The sequence below is a fragment of the Chiloscyllium plagiosum genome, chromosome 10 (genome assembly GCF_004010195.1).
Source record: "Chiloscyllium plagiosum isolate BGI_BamShark_2017 chromosome 10, ASM401019v2, whole genome shotgun sequence".
Taxonomy (NCBI): domain Eukaryota; kingdom Metazoa; phylum Chordata; class Chondrichthyes; order Orectolobiformes; family Hemiscylliidae; genus Chiloscyllium; species Chiloscyllium plagiosum.
Window position 1 is genome coordinate 95497732 of NC_057719.1, and position 13573 is coordinate 95511304.

Here is a 13573-nt window from a genome sequence, read left to right on the forward strand (position 1 = left end):
CATACAAAGTGGCCAAAAACAGCATGCAATTAGAAGATTGAAAAAGCTTTAAAGGTCAACAGAAAGCCACAAAAAGTGCTTTAAAAAAAGTAAAATAGAACACAAGAAAAAACTGGCACAGAATATAAAGACAGATAGCAAAAGTTTCTGTGAATATATAAAAAAAAAGAGTGGCTAAACTAAACGTTGGTCCTTTAGAGAATGAGAAGAGGAATTCAGTTATGGGATATGATGAAATGGCTGAGGCACTGAAGAGGAATTTTGTATCGGTCTTCATAGTGGAGGGCACTAATAATATGCCAGCAATTGACAAAGAGACGAAGGATGGGGAGAAACAAGAAACAAATCAGTATTATGGAAGAGGTAGTGTTGGGCAAGCTAATGGAGCTAAGGATAGACAAGTCATCTGGTCCTGATGGAATACATCATGGTTTACTAAAAGAGATGGTGGTAGCGATAGCGAGTGTACTGACAGTTAGCTTCCAAAATTCGCTGGACTCTGGGGCAGTTTCAACAGATTGGAAAACAGCAAATGTGATGCCACTTAAAAAGAGAGGTAGACAAAAGATGGAAAATTATAGATCGGTTAGCTTAACCACTGTAGTGGGGAAGATGCTGGAGTCTATTATCATGGAAGAAACAGCAAGGCATCTCATTAGAAATTGCCCCCATTGGGCAGACGCAGCATGGGTTCAAGAAGGCTAGGTCATGCTTAACAAAGCTTTTCAAATTCTATGAAGACATTACGATGAGCAAGTGGGCAATGGGGACCCAGTGGATGTGATGTACCTAGATTTCTGAAAGGCCTTCGATAAGGTGCCGCGCAAGAGGCTGCTGCATAAGATAAGGATGCATGGTATTATGGGTAAATTATGAGCATATATAGAGGATTGGTTGACGAACAGGAAGCAAAGAATGGGGATAAATAAGTGCTATTCTGGCTGGCAATGAATGACTAGTGGTGTGTGTCAGGAATTGGTGTTGGGACCCCAATGATTTACAATTTACATCGATGATTTGGAGTTGGGGACCATGTGTAGTGTGTCAAAGTTTTCAGATGACACTAAGATGAGTGGTAGAGTAACGTGTGTGGAGAACTGTGAAGCTTTGTAGAGGAACATAGATACATTGAGTGAGTGGGCAAAGGCCTGGTAGATGGAATACAATGTTAATAAAAGTGAAGTCATCAATTTAGTTAGGAATAACAGTAAAAAGGACTATTACTTGAATGGTAAAAGGTTGCAGCATGCTGCTGAGCAGAGGGACCTGGGTGTCCTTGTGCATGAATCACAGTGGGTTGTTCTGCAGGCACAACAGGTATTTAGGAAGTCAAACGGAATTTTGTCCTTCATTGCTAAAGGGATTGAGTTTAAAAGGAGGGAGGTTATGTTGCAGCTGTACAGGGCGCTGGTGAAGCCACACCTGGAGTACTGTGTGCAGTTTTGATCTCCTTACTTGAGAAAGGATGTACTGGCACTAGAGGGGGTGCACAGGAGGTTCACTGGGTTGATTCTGGAGTTGAGGGGTTGGTTTATGAGGAGAGACTGAGTAGATTGGAATCATATTCATTGGAATTCAGAAGAATGAGGGATGAGTTTATAGAAACATATAAAATAATGAAGGGAATAGATAGGATAGAAGTAGAGAGGATGGTTCCACTGGCGGGTGTAACCAGGACAAGAGGGCATAGCCTCAAGATTAGAGGGAGCAGATTTAGGACTGAACTGAGAAGGAACGTCTTCACCCAGAGGGTTGTGAATCTATGGAATTCCTTACCCAGTGAAGTAGTTGATGCCACTTCAGTAAATGCTTTTAAAACTAAGGTAGATCATTTTTTGAAAAATAAAGCAATTAAGGGAATTTATGGAGCCATCTGTTTGAATCCCATTAGGGTCAATGGTGACATTTTAATTCTATAAATATCAGGCGTAAAAAGCTTGCCTAATGGCAACCATGTGCCCATTGAAAAGTGGCATAAAAACCAGCTGGTTCACTTATGTCCATGAGGGAAGAAACTATTCAATCCTGACATGATTATATGCTACTTACACGTAAGCTACAGAAAGGCTGGTGACTCTTAACTGTCCTTTGGGCAATTAGGGATGGGCACTTAAGGCTGACCTAGCCAGCAATGCCTACATCAAGATGGCGTGTGACTTAGGAGGAATGCAATGCACCTGCTGCCCTTGTCCTTTCAGCTGGTCTCAAAGGATGCCTGGTCAGATGTTGCAGTGTAGTTTGTGAATGGTACCCTTTGTGTCACTGTATCAGTGGTAAAGGGAGTAGATGTTAACGGGAGCGGATGGTGTCAAGCTTACTGGAGTATGTTAGAGCTTAAATCAACCAGGCAAACAGGGAGCATACCCCCATCACATTCCTGACCTGTCCCTTGTTGATAATGGAAATGAATGGGGAGTCAGGACCAAATTACGCATTGCAGAGTTCATAGCCTCTGACCTGCCCTTGTAGCCACTTTATCATATGGCTGCCTTACACAGCCTTATAGAGCCTTAGTCGTGAGTGTGTTGCTGGAAAAGCACAGCCAGTCAGGCATCATCCAAGGAGCAGGAGAGTCAACATTTCGGGCTCAAGCCTTTCATCAGGAATGATGAAGGGCTCCAGCCCAAAAACGTTGATTTTCCTGCTGTGCTTTTCCAGTAAAACACTCTCGACTCTGATCTCCGGCATCTGCAGACCTCACTTCCTCCTTATAGAGCCTTATACAGCCTCAGCAGTACATCTCTGCTCTTGTATTCTAGCCCTGTCTAAATGAATGCTAACAATGTATTTGCCTTCCCGACAACTGAATCTGCATTAAGAGAATCCTGAACTAAGACTCCCAACTCTCTTTGTGCTTCAGATTTCTGAAGCCTTTTCCCATTTAGAAGACAGTCTCTATTCTTTCTATGAAAGAGCATAACTTCACACATTCCTACATTGTATTCCATCTACCACTTCTTTGCCCACTCTCCGAGCATGTCCAATTCTTTCTACGGCCTTCCAACTTCCTCAACACTACCCATCCCTCCACATATTTTTGTGTCATCTACAAACTTGTCAAAGATAAGTTCCTTCATCCAGATCATTATAAGTGTTCTCCAACAACCACAATCTTTTTACTTTTTGCCAGCTATAACTCCAAGTCCCGATTCCATTGACTTCAGTTTTGCTCAGGCTCCTTGATGTCATATTTGGTTATATGTTGCCATGATGTCAAAGCAGTCATTTTCACTCACCGCACTCTTGCAGGTTAGCTCCTTTATTTATATTTGGATGCAGGCTGTTATAAGGTCAGGACTGAATGTCCCTGACCCTAAACTGAGCATCAGTGAGCAGTTTATTGCTGAGTAAATGCCACTGAATAGCATCATTGATGACAATCTCCATCAGCCTTTTGATGATTGTGAGTAGACGGATGGGATCGTAATTGATCAGGTTGGGTTTGCCCTGCTTTTTGAGCATAATGTTGTGCATTGGTAGCTGTTAATGTTGCAGCTGCATTGGATTACCTTGGCTGAAAATGCAGCTAGTCCCAGACCACAAGTCGTAAGTATCATTGTTGAAACTTTGTCGAGACCCACAGCCCGAGTAAGTGTTCGACAATCTGTTTGGATAATGTGGCTGCCATGAATAAATAGCTTACAGTTATGTGTGAGTTGTGAAGGTAAAAACAGTACTTTGTGTATGAGAGGTAGTGACTCAATTGCTGTAGGAGTCATGCTTGACTGCGTTTATTGGTAGCCAAGTGAAGAGTCTGGGCAGGTTAATTGAGCAGTTTGTGAGGTTAGTGATTCAGTTAAAGGATTTTTCATATGTACTTTCATTAAGTATCCCTGCCCACTTGTGACAACATTGAAACCTTTACATCAATGCATCCCCCAGTTCTTGGAGCTAGACTGTAATAGCTAACTTCTCCAGCCTGTCTGTCCTCTGGACAGAACTTTCTCTGCTGTTAACATCTTATGCTTAGGCCCCTGCTGGACAAGAGAATCTCAGAACACATTGTTTGGCTGATAGCACCATTTTATCTTTTTCTTTTTTTTGGCTAAGTGATACTAGCTTTGGATGAATGTTGGTCCTCTGCTAAGGTGGGTTAGTCCTCAGCACTCTACTTAATTCTGAGCTGCTATTGATACATTAACAGAGTTTGCAAGCTGTCTGCGACACTTTGAATTTTTTTTTTGTTTTATTAACCAGTACAAATTACAAACAAACAGTTTGTACACATTATCAGCTGTAGACAAGAAACAGCATTTTCCAGGGGAAAAGGGTGACAAAGTCAGACCCCCCCAAACCTCACTGTACCACCAGTTGACAGGAAATGAGGACAAACCTCGAATCCCACCTTATCATATCAAACAGTGAACGCAATCATATACAGACAGTTTGATAAACTGAACAATAAAACAGTGCATATCACAGAGACATCCCGGCAACCCAGCAAACCACCCGTTTCTCCCACTTTCCAGCCATTCGAAGGCAGCCCGCCCCATGCCCCTTTCCAGCTCTCAGTCCACCCTGACACACCTTGAGGGCAGCCCATCCTGTTTCCCCACCCTCCCAGGACGACAATAATCAGGACGACCTACCCACCTTCCAGCTTCCCTAACTGCCCTTCTGCGCCTCGCATCACTTTGAATGTGTGAAGGTTAATTATGTACCACAACATCTGTGTTAATTACCATTCTAATCCAATTTATCCCTAATTGGTGACTTTGCATATGTATTTACAAAGGAAATGGGTGATGGAGGGCTCAGGAACAGGGAGTAGAGAGTATTGGATACTTTTCAGGGACACGCGACTAATAACTGACAAACCTCAAAGACAACAAAATACAAAGAACAAAGAACAAAGTTCAAAGAACAGCACCAATTGTGATGGTGCTGTGGCTGTAAGATGTGTGCTTTGTTCTGATTTCTTTTAGAGAACAATTGGGGACAGTTGCTGAGCAGTCAATGAGAAGATAAACAACTTGTGAAGCCATGAGGTTTTTTTTCAAAGTTGGAACAATAGAAGCAGCCGGAATGGGTGTGGCCAACTCTTACAGACCAGGATTTCTAGGGTTTTTTTGGTATTTAGATTCAGCAGAAGCTGCTGGAGTTTTGAAGAAATAGAAGCTATTTTTCCTCTCTCTCAGTTACAACTAGCAGCTGGAGTTTCTCTTCGTACTACAGATGTTGAATGTAAGAAAATCTGTTTTCTGAATTTCCCTTTTTGCAAAGGGGTGTGTTTATGGGATGTTACTATATTGGAACAGTTCATTGGCAATAGTTATTGTATCTATTGTTTTGTTAAGTCTTATAATAGAATTAAGTCATCATAAATTCTTCTTCCTTTTCTGACATTTTAACTATAGTGTTTAAATAAATTGTGTTTTGCATATCGTTGAGTAGTTTGACCAGTCACATGGCATCTGGAATAGACACTTTAAATTTGCCTTTAAGATAAGGAAACGTTAGCATCTCGGCTGCTTTCATACGAAATTTTGAGGAGGTCTGGTCTGGTCCGTAACATAGCACAGGAACAGGCTCTTCACTCTACTAAGCCTGAGTCTACACATGACATCTTTTTAAACTAAACATCAGAAATGTGGAGTTAGATCCAGAAGACATGCAGCAGGACTCCTTCTGTAAGATTTTCTGATTCTCCGCTGGCTGTTATGGCCACGTTATTTGCCTTACCCCCATGACATCTGAATATGCTCTTCTCCCATAATTCTTACATGGTCCTGAGCTCAAATTCTTGTAACCTGCAGACTGGTGACCACCCCCTGACATCTACGTGCAGCTTATTCACAGAAATAAAATGTGCAGTGTCCCTAACAGCAATTCTAGCAAAGTAACTATGGTGACACCACCAGGCTCCAAGCAGATCCATAACTATTATTCAAAAGTTTTAACCATGGGAATTAAACTAATTTTTGATTCTATACTCGCATTCGAACTGATACCCACAAGATTCTGTTTTGTGAAATTATATCTTCTGAGGTTTTCTTTTTGTTCAGGGAAACAATATGCCCTGGGATACAGCCTAGGCTAATCAATCAACTTGAATAAAATGATAGAAAATTATGAATTAAAGTAAAACTAGAATCATTATTACTGTGACAGATTAACTCTGAAAAATGTTTCTGATATTCATCTAAGGAATGGTTTTAAAATGCTAGTGTTAGCAGACAATCAATATTGAATTTATCATTTCTGTGCTGTTAATTCATCCATACATAAATATTTAGGTTAAGCTTCAAGAACTAATAAACACAACCTGTAACCATGGAACTGTCTTGCTCACTAATATGACACCCAAAACAAAATATATTACAATAGCAACCAGCCAACTTCCTATCCATTAAATATCATCTGCTTTAGCTTATGAGCAAGTGTTGAGAAGATTCGTAGCTCAGGTTGAGGTTCTGGATGTAGGTTTGCTCACTGAGCTGGAAGGTTCATTTTCAGACGTTTCATCGCCATACTAGGTAACATCTTCAGTAAGCCTCTGGTGAAGTTTCTGAAAATTAACCTTCCAGCCTAGCGAGCAAACCTAACCCTTAGCTTATCAGCTGACAAAAGAATCACCAGCTGTCAATTACTTGAATAACCTGTTTCGATTCTATTAATTTCATAGCTTATTCTGTTTATGTGGACGTGCTGCACAAGTATCTGTGTAAATGATAACTGTCAAAGGTTCTGACAGTTTCAATTCTCAACTTTTTTTTTGTTTTATTCATTAATATCAACTGAAGAATGGCTAAGAATGTCAGGCAGTTCATTAAAATTAAATCCCATAATAAAGATGTCTAAACAAGCAGCTAAAAAACCTCTTAAAAACAACTGGATGATTCAGCAATCTATGCTGATCTTCTTTAGTTCCATATGCGTATGTTCTGTTAGCACAATTTGTAACAGTGAAGAGGAGTGGGAATAAAATACACACAACAGAAGCAAATAAAAGCAGGAAGGAAGGAGAAGAAATCAAACAAATGAAGGAACAGGGGATTTAAAAGCAGAAAACAGGGGACATAAAATTCAGATTTATGGTGCCACTGGAGATGGTGGTACAGAAAAGGAACAGCCTTCTGGGTATGCACAGTGCACCGTCAGCCATTTCTAGCATTGTCCCTGTGGCTTATCTAAAGGATATGCATTTGATTGTAGGAAAGGCCAAGCGTGAACATTAATCCAAGATCCAGGCACTCACATTATAGGTGAAGCAGTTTTGAAGAACCTCGCCCATTATGTAATGTGGGATTTTCCACAATGGTCTCTAAGTATGCCATCGGGTGCATTAAAGGCTGTTATGGACCAGTCCAAACCCTCGCAAAATATTCAGAAGATAAACTAGACTCTATTTTATTCTTATTTTAAAGGTAAATCTAAGGTGTGTTCCAGATGCAATTCAATTGTTCAAACTACCAGGTTTAAAGCAAAACACCCTTTATTTATCCACTGTAGTTAAAGTATAACAAAAGGAAGAAGATTTGGAAAATCTTAACTCTATTTTAGAACTTGACAGAACAACAGATGCAGTAACTACTATCACGAGTTAACTGTTGCAATATAGTTACATCCCAGAAACACTCCCTTGGTCAAAGGCAAATTCAGATTGAGATTGTCTCACATGCAGTTCCTGTAGTAAGCAGAGAGTCGCCAGCTTTTGACTGTAACTGAGAGGAGGGGTGAAAATAGCTTCCACTTCTTCAAGACCCTAACAGCAACTGCTGAAGATTCTGGTTCTGTGGGAGTTTGACCACACCCATTCAGGCTGCTTCTATTGTTTCAACTTTTTAAAAACCACAAGACCTCACAAGCTGTTTCTTTTAATGGCTCTGATAGACTGCTCCATACCTGTGCCATAAATCCTCTCTTCAAAATAACCCAGGTCACAAAAACCTGACAGCATCATCACAAGGTCATCATTTCCACCTACTCCTGAGATGGGTTGTTTTGCACAATTAGATTGCCCCATGGTTCAGCAACATCTTGGCAAATGTTCTGGTCCAGACCATCTATGAAAGAACGAAGCTCCTGCTATCATAGCCAGGCTGCCCTGGAGCAAAATCAATGCCAGTGGCTGGCACAAAAGAAGAGTATGAGACAAATGGGGTTTAATGTGGACTAGGGTGAGAAAGAATCAAAGGCAGACTATTATTAAAATGGAGAGATTCCAAAAAAAGATACAGTGCCCCAGAATGTGACAGTTCCTTGGATATTGTGCACAAATGTGGAGCATTTCCCTGGTGTACTGACAGTTGTTAGAATCATTGAATTGTAGGATTGTATAGAAGAATGAGGCCATTCAACTCATCATATCTATACCAGCCCCTGAAAGAGCTGACAAGGTGGACCCACTCTCCTCCATTATCTCAGTCACCCTCTTCATCACTTTCAAATATACATCCAACTGTCTTCTGAAATCTCATATGGAACCCACCACTTCCCCCACTCTCCCAGGCAATGCATTCCAAATCCTGACAACACTCTGAGTGAACAGGTTTCTCCTCATCTCCCTCATAGAACATAGAATCTTACAGTGCAGTACAGGCCATTCGGCCCTTGATGTTGCACTGACCTGTGAAAATAATCTGATGTCCATCTAACCTACACTGTTTCATTTTTATCCATATGTATGTCCAATGTCCATTTAAATGCCCTTAACGTCAGGGAGTCTACTACTATTGCAGGCAGGCCGCTCCACGTCCCTACTCCTCTCTAAGTAAAGAAACTACCTCTGACATCTGTGGGCGGCACGGTGGCACAGTGATTAGCACTGCTGCCTCACAGCGCCTGAGACCCGGGTTCAATTCCCGCCTCAGGCAACTGACTGTGTAGAGTTTGCACGTTCTCCCCGTGTCTGCGTGGGTTTCCTCCGGGTGCTCCGGTTTCCTCCCACAGTCCAAAGATGTGCAGGTCAGGTGAATTGGCCATACTAAACTGCCCGTAGTGTTAGGTAAGGGGTAAATGTAAGGGTATGGGTGGGTTGCGCTTCGGCGGGTCGGTGTGGACTTGTTGGGCTGAAGGGCCTGTTTCCACACTGTAATGTAATCTAATCTAAATCTATCACCCCTCAATTAAAAGCTATGTCCCCTCATGTTTGCCTTCACCATCTGAAGACAAAGGCTCTCACAGTCCACCCTGTCTAACCCTCTGATTATCTTATACGTCTCGATTAAGTCACTTCTCAGCCTTCTTCTCTCCAATGAAAATAGCCTCAGTTTCCTCATCCTTTCCTCGTAAGACCTTCCCTCCATACCAGGCAACATCCCGGTAAATCTCCGCTGAACCCTTTCCAAAGCTTCCACATCCTTCCTATAATGTGGTGACCAGAACTGTACACAATACTCCAGGTGCAGCCTTACCAGTGTCTTGTACAGCTGAAGCATGACTTCGTGGCTCCAAAACTCAATCTCCCTACCAATAAATGCCAACACATCATATGCCTTCTTAACAACTCTATCAACCTGGATGGCAACTTTCAGGGATTTATGCACCATGGCACTGAGATCTCTCTGTTCATCTACACTGCTAAGGATTTTACCATTAGCCCAGTACTCTGCATTCCTGTTACTTCTTCCAAAGTGAACTACTCATACTTTTTCATATTAAACTCCATTTGCCACTTCTCAGCCCAGCTCTGCATCCTATCTATGTCCTTCTGTAATCCACAAAATCCTTCAGCACTATCCACAACCCTGCCTACCTTAGTGTCATCTTTCTATGCCCACATCCGGATCATTTATAAAAATGACAAACAGCAGTGGCCCCAAAACAGATCCTGTGGCACACCACTGAAATCTGAGCCCCAGGATGAACATTTCCCATCAACCACCACCCTCTGTCTTCTTTCAGCAAGCCAATTTCTGGTCCAATTCACTAAATCACCTTCAATTCTGAAACTCGATATTTTGTGCAATAGCCTACCTTATCAAACTCCTTACTGAAATCCATATACACCACATCAACCACTTTACCTTCATCCACCTGTTTTGTCACCTTCTCAAAGAACTCAATAAGGTTTGTGAGGCACGACCTACCCCTCACAAAACCGTGTTGACTATCCCTAATCAAATTATTCCTTTCCAGATGATTAGAAATCCTATCTCATAAGCTTTTCCAACACCTGACCCACAACCGAAGTAAGGCTCACTGGCCTGTAATTACCAGGTTGTCCTGACTCCCCTTCTTAAACAAGGGAACAACATTTGCTATCCTTCAGTCTTCTGGCACTACTCCTGTCAATAATGACGACATAAAGATCAAAGCCAAAGGCTCTGCAATCACCTCCCTGAATTCCCAGAGAATCTGAGGATAAATCCCATCCAGCCAAGGGGTCTTATCTATTTTCAGATCTTCCAAAACTGCTAAAACCTCCTCTTCCTCAATCCCATTTAATCTTGTAGCCTGTATCTCTGTATTCTCACTAATATTGGCCTTTTCCAATGTGAATATTGATGAAAAGTATTCACTGAGCGTTTCTCCTATGTCCTCAGATTCCACACACAACTTTCCACTACTTGGCCCTAATTGGCCCTAATCTTACTCTAATCATTCTTTTATTCCTGATACACCTATAAAAGGCCTTAGAGTTTTCCTTGATCCTATCCACCAACAACTTCTCATATCTCCTCCTGGCTCTTCTGAGGTCTATCTTTAGATCTCTTCTGGCTAACTTATAACTCTCAAGCCCCCTAATTGAGCCTTCACGCCTCATCCTCACATAAGCCTTCTTCTTCCTCTTGACAAGAACTTCAACTTCTTTAGTAAACCATGACTCCCTCTGTCAACAACTACCTGATAGGTATATACGTATTAAGGATAGTAACTGTTCCTTGAATAAGCTCCATATTTCAAATGTGCCCATCCTCTGCAGTTTCCTTCCCCATCCAATGCATCCCAAATCTTGCCTAATCACATCATAACTGCCTTTCCCCAGTTATACCTCTTTCCTTGTGGTATATAACTATCCCTGTCCATTGCTATTGTAAACATAACCAAATTGTGGTCACTATCACCAATGTGCTCACCTACCTCCAAATCTAACACCTGGCTGGGTTCATTTCCTAGTACCAAATCCAATATGGCATCGCCCCTTGTTGGCCTGTCTATGTACTGTGTCAGAAAACCCTCCTGCCCACATTGAACAAAATTGAACCATCTAAACTACTTGAACTATAGTATTCCCAGTCAATATTGGGGAAGTTAAAGTCCCCCATAGCAACTACCCTGTTATTCTCGCTCCTACCAAGAATCATCTTTGCTATCCTTTCCTCTACATTCCTAGAACAATTTGAAGGCCAATAGAAACCTCCCAACAGGGTGACCTCTCCTTTCCTGTTTCTCAGCTCAGCCTAAACTCCCTCAGTGATGAGTCCTCAAACGTTCTCTCAGTTGCTGTAATACTATCCTTGATTAACAATGCCACACCTCCACCTCTTTTGCCATCCTCTCTGTTCTTGCTGAAACATCTAAATCCCGGAATCTGCAAAAACCATTCTTGTCCCTCGTCTAGCCATGTCTCTGAAATGGCCACAATATCGAAATCCCAGATACCAACCCAAGCTGCAAGTTCACCCACCTTATTCCGGATGCTCCTGATTGTCGGTGTCCTCTCGCAACCTTGTAAGCCTATCACTGACCTCACTACCCTCAACCTTCTTTACACTGGAATTACAATTCATGTACCCATCCCCCTGCAGCATTAGTTTAAATACCCATCTCCCCTGAAGAGCAGTAACAAAATTCCCTCCAGGATATTGGTACCCTACTGGTTCAGGTGAAGACCATCCTGTTTGTAGAGGCCCCACTTCCCCAGAATGTGCCCCAGTTATCCGGGAATCCAAAATCCTCCCTCCTGCACCATCCCTGTAGCCATATATTCAGCTCCACGCTGTACCTGTTCCTGGCTTCACTAGCACGGGAACAAACCAGAGATAAAAAACTCTATTTGTTCTAGCTCTAAACTCCCACTCTAGCTCCCTGAATTTTTGCCTTAGATTCCCACCTTTCTTCCTACCTATGTTGTTGGTACCAATGTGGGCTCATAGCTCTCTTGCTGACTAATTTCTTAGTTACTGACATACTAACCAGCGGGAACAGAATATCCTCTTTACCCTGTCAAAATTGTTCAATAGCATTTATGTTACTGCTGAATAAAACAAGAAGATGAAAGGTAATTGATGAATACCCAAAATATGTACAAGATAACCTCTTCAATCAATGTGTTTTCAGCTTAACAAGCAGGAAAGCTGTGCAGGGTCTTGTTCTGGAAAATGTAACAAGACCATGTGAACAGCATTGCAGTGAAAGAAGATCTGAGCAACAATGATTAAAATATAATCACACTTATCTAAAGGGTCAAAGAATATCAATGCTGGAAGGATGCAATTGGAAGGAAGTCAATGAAAATTGGAAAGACATTGATTACAGATTGGATCAGAAAGAAAAGGTTGGCCATGGAAACAGTAATCGAGTAATGGCAGAGTGGAGGCTCCTTGGATAAAAACAAACAGAGAATGGTAGCAGCACAGCCAGAGGCCACTCAGTCTGTCCTGTCTGTACTAGCTCTTCGCAACAATTCACCGAGTGCCACTCCTCAGCCTATTCTACATAGACCTGCAAACATTTCCTTTTCAAACTTTGAGCATAAATTATAAAGTGGAATAACCTGGCCTCTAAATCTAGAGTTCCCAAGTGACAAAAGAAACACAAGTTCAAATAAAACAGAAAATAAATTTCATTACAAAATGAATCTATACATTATAGTCAACCACCAGACAAAATATAGGTATTGTAGCCCAGAAGGAATAAAAAACAATAAACAAGCAAGTGAAGTATACTGGACCAACCGACAGTGTATACTACAAAGTGGGGGGTGTTGTACACCCTATTCTAAGGATTCAGGTTTCAACAGCTTTTGTTTCCTTTAGGAGGGGAAATTGAAAAATGATATAAGCAAGGCAAAGAGATACACTGAGAGAGGATTAATGGGCCTGCCCAAGGGAGCTCAACAATCTTCATCAATAATCATCAAAACGTAAAGGATTTAGTTAAAAAGGAATCTTGGTGTTAAATAAGGACTGGATGAAATGCTGTTCTGAGGCAAACAGTGTGACTAAGGTCCAGAGGTCTGAACATTTCAGCGAGGGATGGGCTGAGGGTAGATAACTGTTCCTAAGCTTCCCCTGCCCCTGAAGGAAGGAAGGTTAGAAGTTCATGCTGTAGCTGTAAGGAATTGTGGGCAGTAGCCATTGCCAGAAAATGTTCCACCTTTACTGAGGAGGACGTGTTATCCTCAGGAGGTATGAGCTGTTCTGATCGGCTGACAGCTTCAGCAATTCCAGCAGCAGCCTGAGCCCAGACCACAGGCAGGCCCCACCGGGAGGTTTCATAGAAACTGACCCAAGATGAGGAAACAGCCATTGACCTGGAGAGAGTTTCGGAAGATTTGGGAGGGGGCCAAGGGTTGTTTAGGTATGCGCTTTGAAAAGCAGGTGGTGGGAAGGTGCTGGGGAACTAGTTTCAAGGAAGGTGTCCTAGATGAACAAACAACATCCCCTGAGGATGGTATCCCACTTTC

The 13573-nt window shown here is 42.0% G+C and overlaps 1 long non-coding RNA gene across 1 annotated transcript in view; it reads right to left on the reverse strand.

The window, feature by feature from the left end:
* LOC122554002 overlaps window positions 1–7703 on the reverse strand; it is a 10090-nt gene extending 2387 nt beyond the window's left edge. The window contains exons 1-2 of the long non-coding RNA XR_006312901.1: window positions 7694–7703; window positions 5751–5757 (exon numbers count right to left, since the gene is read on the reverse strand). This is a non-coding gene — a long non-coding RNA (uncharacterized LOC122554002). The remainder of the gene's footprint in view (window positions 1–5750; window positions 5758–7693) is intronic.
* Window positions 7704–13573: the final 5870 nt, after the last annotated feature.